The sequence below is a fragment of the Thalia democratica genome, chromosome 5, assembly GCF_965202585.1.
Source record: "Thalia democratica chromosome 5, ktThaDemo2.hap1.1, whole genome shotgun sequence".
NCBI classification, from domain to species: Eukaryota; Metazoa; Chordata; class Thaliacea; order Salpida; family Salpidae; genus Thalia; species Thalia democratica.
This window is the reverse complement of record NC_139169.1, coordinates 45,895,740-45,910,903: the sequence shown is the minus strand read 5'-3', so window position 1 is coordinate 45,910,903 and position 15,164 is coordinate 45,895,740.

Genomic DNA, 15,164 nt, shown 5'->3' with positions numbered 1-15,164 from the left:
TTAACCAAAAGTTTAGAGTACTATTATTTTGTTTTAAGTTATCTGTGAAAAAAACTTTTGTACATAAATTTGTGTTAACATTTTTACTCCATTGAATGACTATTTTTTATTTAAGTAATTTGTTAGTTAAGTATTACAGGATGAAATGTAAGTACTTAAAATTAAATGTTAAGAGATAAATTTTTAAAGCTTCATATTATTTTTGTTTTTTATTGAACCTTAAGTATAATTAAATTTTTGTTTTTACATTTCAAATATGGCTAATACTATCTGAAACTGTACTTATTGAAGTTAGATAATTTCTCTCGTTTATTATCTTCTAAAATATATAATATAACAAATTTAAATTAGTAATAGTTATTAAAAAGCATAAGTATTTAGATATTTTATAAATATTTTGCTTATATAACAATTTTTAATACGAAAAAAACGAGAACAAAAAGTTTTAATTAAATAAAAACTTTTTTTCAAAATACTGAAAAGTACAAAAAAAAGTTTGGTTTAAAACAAATGACTTTAAAATATGTATCTAAAAAAAACATAGCTATTATTGATAAACTTTTGTTGTGACTAAAAAAGTATTGAAAAACTATTAGTTTTGGACAAGACGTTAAAAGGTATCCAAATGGTGAAAGACTAGACAACCGAAACGTTTTTCGTGCACCATGTCCTAGGATTAAATAATTTGTACGTTTTTTGTCGTTTAATAAATCTTAATATTATAATTTTTATATGCATATAGTATTATGTCATATTTGTTATAGTATATGCCATATACAATAATCTAAATTTAAATCTTATTAAAAACAGATAAATAGTTCATGATGTTGATATCCGTTTTAAGTTTAAACAGTAGTAACAAGTTTTTTTCTCCAACATTATGTTTTTAAGAATTAATCGTAAAACATAGTTAAAATAGTCAGAGGTTTAAAAAATAGTTATAGTTTCAAAATTTATGACTACTTTAAATATAAAACAAAACAATACTTTCGCATTCGTTAAAAAAAAATCCACCTATTAATAACTTGTTTTAATTTTGGTAGTTCTCGGTGTATATATATATAGTTTTAAAATTTGTAAAAGATCGAATAAAGTTTAAAAATAGTAAAGATCGAACAATTTTTTATAAAAATATTCAAGCTAATACTAACGTATTTAAATACTTATATGATGGATTGGTATTACCACTTAATACAAATAAAAATAATATGTCAACTTAGTTTTAATTTTTCTCGGTATATATATATAATTTTAAAATTTGTAAAAGATTGAATAAAATTTAAAAATAATATAGATCGAACAATTTTTTATACAAATATTCATGCTTTGATTAACGTATGTAAATATTTGTATGATGCATTGGTATTACCACTTAATACAAATAGTAGTAGTATGTCAACTTTAAAGTAAATCATAAAGAAAATAGTTAAACTTGAATTTTTATTATAAACAAAAAGTATATAAAAATATCATTTAAAAAACTTGATTTAACATTTTATATCTAAATTTATTGAAAATTTAAGTTAATATTACATGTAATAAAGTTGATGCAATGGGTTACTAATATTCTTAATTTACTCATTACATATAGATGAAGTTTAGAAGTACAAAATGTTATACAAACAAATTTATTTTTAAATATTACTACTACTTATTCATAAACATCTGTTACATAAACTCGAAAAAAATAAAAATTCTAGAAGTCTTACGAAGTATGTTTTCTAACATATGAAACATAATCGCTAAGAGAAAAATAATCTATGCATATTAAACAAAAAAATAATGAGCAAACTACTAAAAATAAGTAACTTGTCTAACTAACTCTGTTTTTGTGTACTAGTTTATATGTCAACATTTATAAATAAACAAATATATATATATGTAAATAAATATATACATATTACAGTCTTTTTAAAAGCTTTAAAAAAAGAATTAAACAATATGGTTTGAAATTTTTAGAACTTAATTCTTATTAAAAATCAATTACAAAGACTAACTAAAGATCTAGAAAAGTAAAATGCTTAAACTGTTTTTATAAAACATATTTCAATGGAAAGAAGACATTACTTAAACTAAAAAACAAACTATATTAAGATTTAAACAGGCTTTTTAAAATTTTAGTGAATATTTAATGAAAGAATCAAGTAAGTTTAGTCCAGCAGCGTTTCTTTTCTCTGCGTTATTGATCGCTTTTATCCATACGAGGTTCATTAACCAGGCTTGTTTTCCGTAATAGGCTTTTACAAGTACTTCTACCGGAAAAGTAAAAATACTAGCTTTTTTACACAATTGTGACTAAGAAGCTTTAGCTTTTAAAGTAAAACTTTAAAAATGATAGTTCATGAGTAGAATTGAGTTTGAAATACATTAATATTAGTATTGAAAATATAAAAATCTGAACAAAATCATAGAATTTGTTTTAAAACTTGGTTGTTAAAATAAACTGTTTTGTTTAGAAGACTTGTAACTTAATTTCCGTATAAAACTTTTTTTAGCTGATTTCCTGAAGCAAAAATAACCAAAAAAGTTTATTAGCGAAACATTTTAAGATTATTAGCATATTAATAAAGATAATGATAAAAAACAGAAACTTAATGCTTTATGTAGGATAATTTTTATGTTCACTTTTAAATTATTATTAATAGCATATTATAGAGTTGTCGTGTTAGACTTAGTTTTAAAGTTAAAAAAAAACCATTGTGTTGTCACCGTATTAATTATACCCACCCTATTGTCAGTCAGTAAGAAACAATATAGGTAAAGCTTTTCTGCAACTAATAGATAAACATTTTAAAGAAGACCACAAGTTAAACAAAATAATAAACAGAACTAATTGTAAAATTTCATATAGCTGCATGACCAATATTAAGAAATTAATCCAAAAACATAATCGAAAATACTTAAAAACAAGAAACGATGAACAAAACAAAACACTTTGCAACTGTCGAACAAAAAAACAAATGTCCCCTTAAGAATAAATGTTTAGTTGAAAATGTGGTATATAAAGCGACAATCAGATCGGATAACGAAACAAAAAACTATTTGGGCTCAACGGGTGGCACTTTCGAAAAAAGATGGTACAACCATATTAGCGACTTTAAAAACTATAAAGAGAACGGAACAGAAATATCGAAGTATGTATGGAAGCTTAATTAACAACACTGACTACACAATAGATTGGGAAATTATACACCATATTGGCAAAGCCAAAAACCCACAAAGCATTTGCAGTACTTGATTATTAGAAAAGGTCGCAATCGCTAAAGCAGACAGAAGGGACAATCTAAACAAACGGTACGAGCTCTTTTATTCCTGCCCGCACTTCCGAAAACTCCACTTCAAAACTTAAGTTACCCGTAATACAAGTTTTATGCATGCTTTTAATTTTTGTGTAGCTATTATTTCTTAAAGCTAAAGGTTTTTTTATAAAATTATTAAAGTAAAATTTCAAATTTTTGTAACTATTACAAGCACAAAATTACTTAAATTTTCAATATTCAAGTCACAATAAAAATCACCTTAATTAAAATGCATCTTAACTTAAGCTCACTTATTACTATCAACTACATTTTTTGAGTAATATTTACTTTGAAAATCAAATAGAAGAGAATAGAAATCTACATACCCATTTTTTACATTACAGTAACCTCTCGCTTATTTACGCACATTGTGTCCACAGAAAAAGTGCGTAAAGATACGAGAGGTACCAAGGATACTTACTATAGTTCCTGTTTTTTGATATTGCTTCTAGTTAAATGCAGACTGGGACTTTACCACTTTTAACAACTTGTTTACTTATAAATATGAAAACAAAAGATAAAACTATACATCTATTAAAAAAAAGGATTTAAATTTATATAAAATAATAATACTTGTAGAATTTTTTTTATAATTTTAATATCAAGTAGATTTTATCTTAATCTTTATTTATATGTGACTTATTTGATACGTAACATTTATATTCTATTGTACTTAGCAAATTCAGTTTATAATTAAGCATTTGTTTACAATTAAGAAATGGTGTGATGTATATATTGAAATCTGTTTCTATATTCTTTTACAAAAATATGCATTTGGTGCTGTAACGGATTTCTTCTTTTGAACAAAAATATATAAGATATAAAAAAATGTTTAATAAAAATTGTTTATGTTACTACAATTTTTTTAATTTGACCTTTGCCCACATAAAGAAAAACTTAAATTGAATCTCTTTTTGTTAACAAAATTTCTAATATACTGAGGTTTAACTAAGTGTTCATTAACTAGTCAACGAACATAAGTAAACAAAGTCTAAAGATATACAGAGGTGAGTTAGCATTTAAAAATATATTTTAAATTAAAAATATACAATAAACCTAATTTGAGCAATACTAAAAAAAAATATATATTATGAACTTAAAGAATTCTAAAATGCGTAACGAAACGAGAGTGCGTAAAGATGCGAGAGGTTATTGTATTTGTGTTGTTCTTTGATTTTAAAACTTAACTAAAATTTAAACTTTGCCACAAATTTAATCTTAGTGTTATAATTTAACTTAATTTGGTTTAAGGTAAAAATTTGTTTTAACTATCAGTTTTTATATAAAGCATTTGGGCAGGATTTTAAATTTTTATAGCTATTGCAAGCACAAGATTGTTTAAATTTTTAATAGTTACGTCACTATTAAAATAAGCTACACTAAAATGCACCTCAATTTTAAGCTCACTTCATTAATTACATTTTTGCTTAAGCAATGTTTACTTTATAAATTAACTGCAAGAAAAAAGAAAGCTACATTCAGCTTTTATTATTGTTATATTGATTTTAAAACTCAACTAAAATTTAAACTTTACCTAAACTCAATCTTAATATTAAAATTTGATTTGTTTAGTTCTTTAAGTAAAAATTCGGTTTTAATTTAATTGTTTAAATGCTGTTTTCCATGATTGTCACATATCTTTTTAGTTTTATTTAAGCACTGACGAGGTCTTTGACCGAAATTTAATTTCTAAAATAAATTCTTGAAAGAATAAATTCATTATTTTTCCTCCAGTAGTTGAGAACTCTCTATTTGTTTTCTTAAAACCAAAACATATAATAGTATTATATATATATATATATATATAAACAAATTAGTAAATATACGAAATTTAAAGTTATTCGTTTGCTAATAGAGATCCTAACGAAGCAAGTTCATTAAAGTATATAAAAAAAAAATTCCCAGTAACTTTTTTATTATTTTAATAACAAATGTTTCGGTGTGCTAAAAAGTTAACTTTAACGCAGCTCTGTAAAAAATAAAATACTGTAAGGAAAAAATAAAAGCTTAAGTAGGTGCATACGTGTGTTTACTAAAAATGAGCACATTTACTATAGATTAATGGTTAACAATATATACAATATATGATGTTAAATCGGACTGTTATAAAACTATTAGATGTCTATAATGATTAAATATAAACTAAAAATTTATAATTCGATACTTTTATTACTGTAATCATATAAAAATTATCAAAAACAAAGCATCTTCTTGTTAAGTTATTTTCGTGTTTAGTTTTTTTACTAAAGTTAAAGAAATATATTTTAGCTTAAAATAACTATACGTAGTACTTTTTTGATATAAATGTATACAATATATCTAATTTAAAATGACTTTAAAAGTATTTTATAAGATTAAAAAAAACTTTAATTTACTGACTATATATTCCTGTATGAAAGTTAGTATACAGAGTGAACTAAAACTTCTTCGGACTGTTTTACTTTATACAAATATTACTAATGTTTGTTTCTACGCAAAGTAGCAGAAGTATTTTATCTTTTCGCTTATCAAAAATAAGTTAAATAAAAATCCAAAAAAAGAACTTGGTACATCTGAAGACCTTCATAGGAGTGGAAGTTTAATCACTACTTGATCAAATAAAATAAAAATTAAATACAAAAAATATATATTTTGTAGAAATCGAGAAAAAGTAAGATGAGAGTGTGAGCTTAATAATAAAAGTCACTAAAAATATTTTAAATCCCTTTCCTAAAAAATACTTAGCGATAAAACCTCACACCTGTCTTACAGTAAAAAACAGAGCAAAGGTTATTTCTTAACATTAAAAGACTTTTAATGTTGAGCGATAAACTAATTTCTTAAGTATTCAAAACTGGAACACCTATTAATATAATCAGAATGAAATAGTGTACGTAAACTTTCAGCAATCGTTTATAATTCTATTAGAAGAGACTACCGTTTTAAATCATGGTGTTGGTTACAGTTTCGCAATCTTTTAAGTCACCTGTGGATTTTTGTTTAACTGGGAATTAAAATCAACACAGACCTCTACATTAATGTAGTTTCAGCTTTTGAAACCAAAAATTTTTTTTAAAGATGAGTTTTTTACCTTAAAACAAGATGTGGAACAACCTAAAACAGGGTAGCCTTTTATAATTCAGGGCAAATTTTCCTAGAAGGACTTGCTTGCGGGCCTCACCGTAAAAGTCTTCCAGGCCGCAGTTGTTTCAAAATATTTGTAGTAATCAACATAAAACATTATTTTAAACTTAAAATGTGATAAACTAGGCAACAATGGAGCACTAGTAATGACTAGTTATTAAATTAAGAGCCTAATAAAATACTTTTATCACAACATTTTTTCTATTAATGTTTTTAAAAAGGTATGTTTTGGGCTAAATAAACCTCGCGGTCCGCATATTTTAGCTTTGAAAGCTGCATTTTGCCAGCGGGACGCAGTTTGCTGACTCCTAATCTAAGACCTCCATAAAGTTTAAAACTGACCAGAACATCATTTTGTATATTTTTGAGTAAGCCTAATTTGAATCTAATGGATATTTTATTGTGGTCTGTCTATGCTAAAAGCAATGTTTCTTTTAATGTTCATCCAAGTTTTGATGCTTTAAACTAATCTCTTTTTAGGTAATAAGCTAAAAAATTCCCAGAAAACGCTGCGTGCCTCGGTTAATAGCTTTAATGCCATTATTATATTCCTAGTAAAAAAGGAACAACACAACATAGAAAAATTTCTTTAAATTCCTTAGTTATAAATTTAAACAGTTTTTAATAATTAGTATTTGCTAAGATATATTTTTTTGAATAAGTTAAAAGTCTTGTGGTCCATCCCGTTTAAAAAAAAAATTAAATTATTATTTATCGAGTGGTTAAAAAACTACTTCAGTTTTACAAACAAAAACAAAAGGTAATTTTTATATCTTTACTACTTTTTTGGAATATTATTTTCATTAAGGAATCATCGTCTTAAGTTTTTGCAAAAGCAGTATTTAAACAAAAGAAAAAGCTGTTTTCACAAAAGTCATTTTAAAGTAGCTACTTATAGATATTAATGTTATGAATATAAAACTAGTTTACAATCAAAAGCTTTCAGTCTACATTTAGGAAAAGTTCTAATAAAAAGCTTTATTTGTTAGCATTATATTCCCAAAAACAGAAATTTAATTACACTACTAGAAAAATTAACTTCAAACGCAAAACTTTTTAAAATTTATAATCATCAAAGAAATAGCTTAGAAAATAAAACATTCAAGCATTACTTTTAATATATTGGAGTTACCAGTTTATTTTCGCTCAATTCAAACAAAAAAATATGTTAAACAAATTAAAATGTCGATAATCAAAAAGCATAAGTCAAGTCAGTATATCCAAACGGAGTAGGTTTATTCCTTAAGCTTGGTACGTTAGTTCTGTATCCATTTTCACCATTATACCCAGCAATATATTTAATTCCTTTCATAAACCTGCTGTGACCCTCTACTAGTTCTCTTGCATGACCTGAATATTAGACATGTAATCTTAGTTACTTGTTTTTTTCAATTAATTGATTATAATTTGAAATATATACTTTAAAAAATACCAGAACATTTTTAATGAAAAAAGTTTATCGCTTCAAAAAACTTTATTATTACAATAACTATGTAGTTGAAAAAATAAAATCTGCAAAGTTTTAAAAGTTAATAAGTTAAAAAAAAAAGTTAGCAATCTTATTTTAGATTTAAATTTGTCACTTGAACTATCTAGTTTAAACTATCTAGTAGTTGTTTCTACAAAAAAGTAGTTGCTAGAGTGCTAGATAATGTAACTTTGGAAAAATAAAATGGCTAAAAACAACTTGTAAAATTGTAATTTTTTTGTAGTGTTTTTCCATGAAATAATAAGTAAACATTAACTTCATAGTTTTAAAAAATGTACTTTGGTATTACTCTATAAGGCTAAAATTTTTCTTAATGTATTTTATTCAACTTTAAGTTCAACGTTTTGATAAAATACATTCTCAATATTCGTTTATATCCTGGGTATAGTTGTAAAACTAATGCTTGTAAATGTTTTTTTTTGTTATATTAGTTAACAATTTTCTCGTAGCTGAAAATACTTGGATAAAAACTTGGTTAGAAAATGACATTTAAAAGTACAAAGTTATTTTTTTCTCTAATTCTAAAAGAATATTAAATAAGAATAATTTTAAAATAAAGTTTGTAAAAATTAACAAAGAACTATTTAAAACCATCTTACAGTTAAAACTAGAAACTAAAAAAATTTAAGTATACTACCTGCCCCATGAATATTTCTACGTGTCAAATAATCATTTTTCCATCCGTTTTGATGAAAATTATCAACGTATTTTCCCTCTATTGACTCACTTTTTTCTTTAATCTATAACAATAAAGTTTTTTAATGTTTAAAAGTGCATGTAAACTAAACAAAAAACTGTTGTGGTAAAACTGTAACATATAGCAGTAATTTTATTTGTTTTTGTTAAAATATTTTCTTTTCAAAATTAAAAAAAAAGACAACAGAGCATAGCCAGCTTGTTTTACATTTAGAACAAAATATATCATATTAGTTATTTAGTTTACGTACAATAATTATAAATAATGGCTAAAATATAACTTGTCCAGTTTTTCGAAGGTTTGCTTTTACACCTTTGTTTTTGAAAAAGTTTTTTACTTGATCATCGTAATGAGCATTGTACGGAGGTATCGCTGATCCAAGTTTTGGCTGTATACCGCCGTAACTCACCTAAGGGTATTTTTGTAAAAAAATTGATTAATTTCATAGAGTGTATTGTATACTGACTATCTTTCACAAAAATACTGGCATTTGTAATCGTAGACTATAGAAGCAAACTGTAACACATTTTTAGTTTTGAAGAAATCAGCGTGTTAGTAATAAACGTTTAAAAAGTTTGTAGTTGAAGTTTTTTTAAAGACTTCTTAAAAAATAGTAATTTGTTTTGCAGGTGTGTATTTTTTCAAAGTATAAAACTTGGTGAAGAGTTAGCTATAGAATTTTGTAACATTTTTTTGACTTAACCACCTGTAAATTGTCGATAGCATTTCCATCTAGAATAAAAGAATGTTCTAAGCGAATTTTTTCTTTTTTATCTGGCCACTGAACAATTGATTTCCACGGAGGAAATGAATCCTTTCTCTTTTTTATATATTTCTGGAAACGTATTTGTAAGTGTTCATGTAAAAAGATTTAAGATTAAAAATTGTGTCGGCATTAACAGTATATAGTTAACCTTATGTGCATAACTCAAAAAATAGTTTAGCTATATATTTTGAACATAAATCAACAAAATTTGATAAAGTTAAACTACAGAAGAAATGTCCAATAATAAAGTAGAACAGTTTTAATGATGTAATATTACTCGTAAAAAAGTATTAGTGTGCAATAAAATTATACATAACCATCTATTAAAGTACATTAAAATTATTTTTGCACAGTTATTTTTCGTAACTACCTAAATAATAAATTTGTTTCACAATTCGTTATTAAATATTTTTTTAATATATAAAGTTAAATTTTGTTTAAACAAAACTTTTATATTGACTTTTAATACATATTTTATTAAATAACAACTTCTGAAACAGATTCAAAAGACAGACTTTCACAACAAAGTAATAAAAATCTATTTTAAGGTTGTATAAAATCCTTTCAAAATTAAGAACTTACTTTAGAGTTTAAGTATAATCAGATAGTTTTAATTGTATTCAATCATTTTAAAACACGAAGAAAATTACTCGATTAAATATTACCTTTTCTATAAATTAACATTTTTTACTAAGTTGTAAAACTTTTTTAATACTTATTTTTAAGTAGTTAGTCTATTTTACACACAAGCTTTACAAAGGTTTAACTAAAAAAGTAGCTATTTATTGTTTATACATCATTTAATTTTTCAATAGTATAAAAACAAAACGGAATTACAAAGAAATTGTAGTATGATAATTTATTTTTAAAAACTCTGCTATGAAACTTAATTCAAGAAGCAAATAAAACTTATATGACACAAACAAATATTTAGCTGCACGTAAAAAGATAGTTCTTAAAAATCTAGTTTTTTAATGTTTAACAACAGGTTTTAAAATTAATGAAAATTCTTATTTGTAGTAATCTAACTTTACCTAGTTTCTCAGGAGTTTTGTTTTTACTTCGGTACCTTATAAAAACAAACTTACAAAAATTACCTTAAAATGTTTACATGGATTACCTTCTGTCAGTTTGATAATAGAATTACTTTAACCGGGATTACTAAAACAAACATTTTTTTTTTCAAATTAAGCACAAAAACTTTTATAAAAAGTAATTTATAGTGTCAAGTTTTAAAACTATTCTGATCTTAAGTTTTTAAACAAAAGTTAATTTTTACTGAACTTAAACTTTACATTGACATTTTAAAAGTACTTAATATTAAAAAAGTCATGTTTAACAATTATAAATATAATGTTAAATAAAAGTTTAAAACTAAATACTATTTTTCGAAGGAAGTTTAGATTTTTACGACTAAATATTAAAAAGTTATTATATATGCGTCTTTGTAACGTTTAAGTTTAGTAGTTTTTTTTGTAATTTATAACTTATTATTAAACTTATGTAATAATTTAGTACTGTTTGTACAACGTTGTAATATCGATCCTTAATATGTTTTTTTACACTTCTTTAGCTTAATGCTGATATAATTAGAACCAACTAAATAAATTAAACTTTTGAAAACTAAACTAAAGAAAAATTAAATTTATAACATTTTTATATTGAAAAACTTATTTACTTTCACAGTAGTGTTTGTTGTTGATGTAACTGGTCTAATATTTCCACTGTCATCACTGAATGTCGAAATATTTGTTGAATCTCTTGTTTTCAACGTTGAATTATTTCTTGATGACATTTTGAAAACAAAATTTGTAACTTTAGCTCAGTTTTATTAGAATACTTTAAATATTACCAACTAAAACTGTTTTTGTCTTTTGTTACTTCTTTAACTGTATTTTTCTTTGAGCATATGTACAAAACACTTTAAATTACTTTATATCCTGCCGTAAATGAAACTTTACAAGTTATAATAACAGAATGTTCAACAACAAAAAAGCTACGTTAACACTGAATTTATACTGTTATTCACGCTACTTTTTTATTAAAGCGAAATGTCGAACGACAATTGTATCTTCATTCAATATATATACAAAGTTTGAAAACCGAGGAAAACAACAAAACTTACTTCTCTCAAAATAATTTTTAAGTTTTATATAGGATGTTATTAACTTAAAATGAAAAAGTACCCATATTATTTTGGTAAAGTGTGTATTTATTTTAAATTTATTATTTTTGATCTTGAAATTGAACTTTCTTTGTTTAGTTATGGGCTTGAGTGTTTGCTTTAGACAAGCAAAAAGTTTTTGTTTCAATTGATAAGCAACCTTACTAAATTTAATTTAAAAAATTTAGCACGTTTTTACGAAATACTAATTTTTTATTAGGCATATAATCATATATATTTTTCAGTTTGTATTAAATACTGATTAAAAAGTATTTTATCCTTTGTGGTTTTAGTAAAAGATCAGACGGTATAAAATACTATTTTAAGTTCAGTTTCTTAAGTTTTAGCTCGTACTATTTAAGTAAAAAAATATTTTCGCATACTCATTTACAAGTTTTATCAAAATCAAAAGTTTTACAGATATTTTTATTTAAACAACAAATTAATGTGTAATTAAAACAATACATATACAGTATACATACTTAATGTATACTTTGCACCTAGACTGTGATTTGGTTCTTTGTAAACCTACTTTATGTTTTACTTAAGAAAACAAAGCTTAAATTTGAAAAATTTGAGTTAACAACTTTCTAGTAAATAATATTTTAAGCCTATAAAAACATTATTTCATAGACAAATTTAATCTTTGTGTGTTAACCTCATAAACATATATATAAAATAATACAATAATAGTTTTTTGAACGACAAAAAAAGCGCTCAAAAAGTATGATTTAAGGATTTGGTGTACGAAAAACCTTTTAATTATCGAGTCGTACACCACGGATACCTTTTAACGTCTTGTCCAGGACAGTTTATAGCTAACTATTCAAGTTATAAGTTTAGTTACAGTTTAATATATCTAAGGTTTAAAATTACAGTTTAATATATCTAAGGTAAGTTTAATTCTATATATTAATATAAATCTAAGGGTATTCTAGTTATAATTAAACTTACCACACTTTTAGTTTTTGTAGTTTAATCGTATTATTAAAACTTTATAACTTTTATGATTTAAGTCAATCAAGCGTTAACGAATCGAACAAATAGACGTTTTAGTATAATAACTTTATTGAAATTTTTTGTTTATAACTTATGCGTGCCAATATACTACAGAAGTTAACAGCTTTCAAAAAAAAAAATTTTCTATTTTTGTTAACCATTGACTAATGTAATGTTTTAGAGGAGTAGTAAATTTCTTAGTTTTTAGAATAGCTTCAAATGCATAATTTTTGAAAGCTAAACACAATTAATTAGCTTTTTAAACACTAAAGTGAAGTTTACAATCCTTTATTCTTAACAACATAAATACTTTTATAAACTTATGTATAAATTTTAAAACTATTCATGAATTTATGTATAAATATAAATTCTGAGTTTTGTTATCTTTTATTTTTAACATATACGTACTCTTCGTAGCATTAACTTAAGTTTTATTCAAAGAATAGAATTATTTCTATTTGAACATCAACAAACACTTTTTTGTGACATATTCTAAAACTAATAAATTAAACTTAACAAAAGTTTTTTGACACAACTCAAATATAAATTTTTATTAAATGTATATCCTTTGTAACTTCTAGAGAAATTTATTTTTTTTTACTAAGCATTGAAATAACGAAAACAGTTTTATCAAACCTATTTTGTACGGTTGTAAATTTTTTAGTAGTTAAACTTTACAGAATTTTTTTTTTGTAGACGATTTAGTTTATGATATAAATAAACTTTTAACATAAATGTTCTCATGTTTTGTTTAACTTCGTTTAATCACTTAAGTTACATTAATCAACTTAATTCAAAAACTGATTGTTTGAATAGTTGAAGTTTAAGACTTTAATTTTAAAACTTAATACTAGTGTAACATGTTATATTTTAATTTTCAAATTGATTTGAAAAATTTATCATTTGTAATTTTTGTATTAGTTTTATACTTCAAACTAAAATAAAATAATTTTGACTTATAGAGTACTAAACATTTTTTCTTAGCGATTTAACCGTAACAAACGCTTACTTTGTTTATATCTAAAATAAGCATATAATGTAGACTACATATTACTTTTAAACGCTACAAAGATAAATTTTAATTTTGAAACATATTTAGTGAGAACCTTAAACTATTAGCAATCACAGATAATAGCAAAAGTGCTTACGGTAAACGCATATACTATTTATTGTTGATTTGTTGATTTATTAAATAGTTGACAAAACATCGCAGACCTTATATATAAAAAAATTAAAAATTTAATCATAAGGCATCCTTTGTAAAATAATTAAACAAGGTGTCAAAAAGGCTTATAATTATTTTTTTGTTTAAAATTATTTAGAAATAATAGCAAACATTAGCCATCTACAAATATTAAAAATCGTGTTAATTATTTGCTTAATTTTTTTTTCTTGCAGTATAACCTAACAGCTACATAAGCTTAATTAAAACTTTGAAAACTCTAAAACTTGTAAGGAATGTACGAGTGTATTCTTTGCAAAGATTAACAAATATAGTAGCTGTTATCTTCATCGTTTAATGTTTTTTTAGGTAAAATGTTGATTTAAACAATCGTTACCGTTAATTTTTTTTTATGTATAAACATTTTAATAGTTTTTACATTAAAAAAAAAGGAAGTATAATAATGAAAGTAACGAAACTTATTATGTATAATTTAGTTGGCATTCTTAATCCCCTTGTATATATAAAAAAAGAGAAAAGTTTAATTAATAATTTGCATACAGTTTGTTTAGTTTTGACCTAACAAGATAAAAAAAAAAGTTTTTGAATAGTAATACAATATAGTTAGTAAATACTAATTTTAAAGTTTTGCAATATTTTTTATTTAGTTGTAATTGTTTAAAATAACCACATAAAACATAAAGATAAAGTTTTTGTTCACATTTTAATTACTAAGTTAGTAGAATGAATACAAAACTGTAAAGAAAAAGTTTCAAAAATTAATAAACATAATTTTGTAAACGTTATTTTACGGTAAGAATATTTTCTAAACATAACATTTATAACATACTTATTTCAGATAAGCTACTTGAAAAACATATTTTTTTAAAGCATATACCTTTATTCAGTTAAAAGTTTTAATACACGCATTAAAATATCAAAAATTAGGATTACTTAAAAAACAGTAAAGTTAATTAAAGCTTTTGAAAAAAATCGTTGTATGAATTACTTGAATAACAAAAAAAAAACAGTAAAAAACAAATTAAACGAGTTTAAAAATTATGAGATATATTCATTATATTTTAAACTTTTCAGAAAATTTTAAGCTCTTAACAAAAAATGGACGTTAATAAAATTACGTAGAAACGTAGTTCTTACTAATGTTACTAAATAAAACTTATTAAATAAAAAAATACCGTCGACGTCTGCTTGTCTATCAAAAAATCTAAACTATAACAAAAACAATTCAAGATATCTACTGTTTTTATGAAAAAAAAAATACAATTTAAATTTAGAAAAAAATTAATGCTAGATATTAAAACAAAACAGTCGAATTTTTCTTAATTGCTACATTAATAACAAACTAACTAAGCTTGTAAAACATATTTAAACTATGATTATATTGTTTAGGTTTTTTTTTTTTGAATATTTATCATTTGATTTTTTAGGTTTGTTTATAACTTTA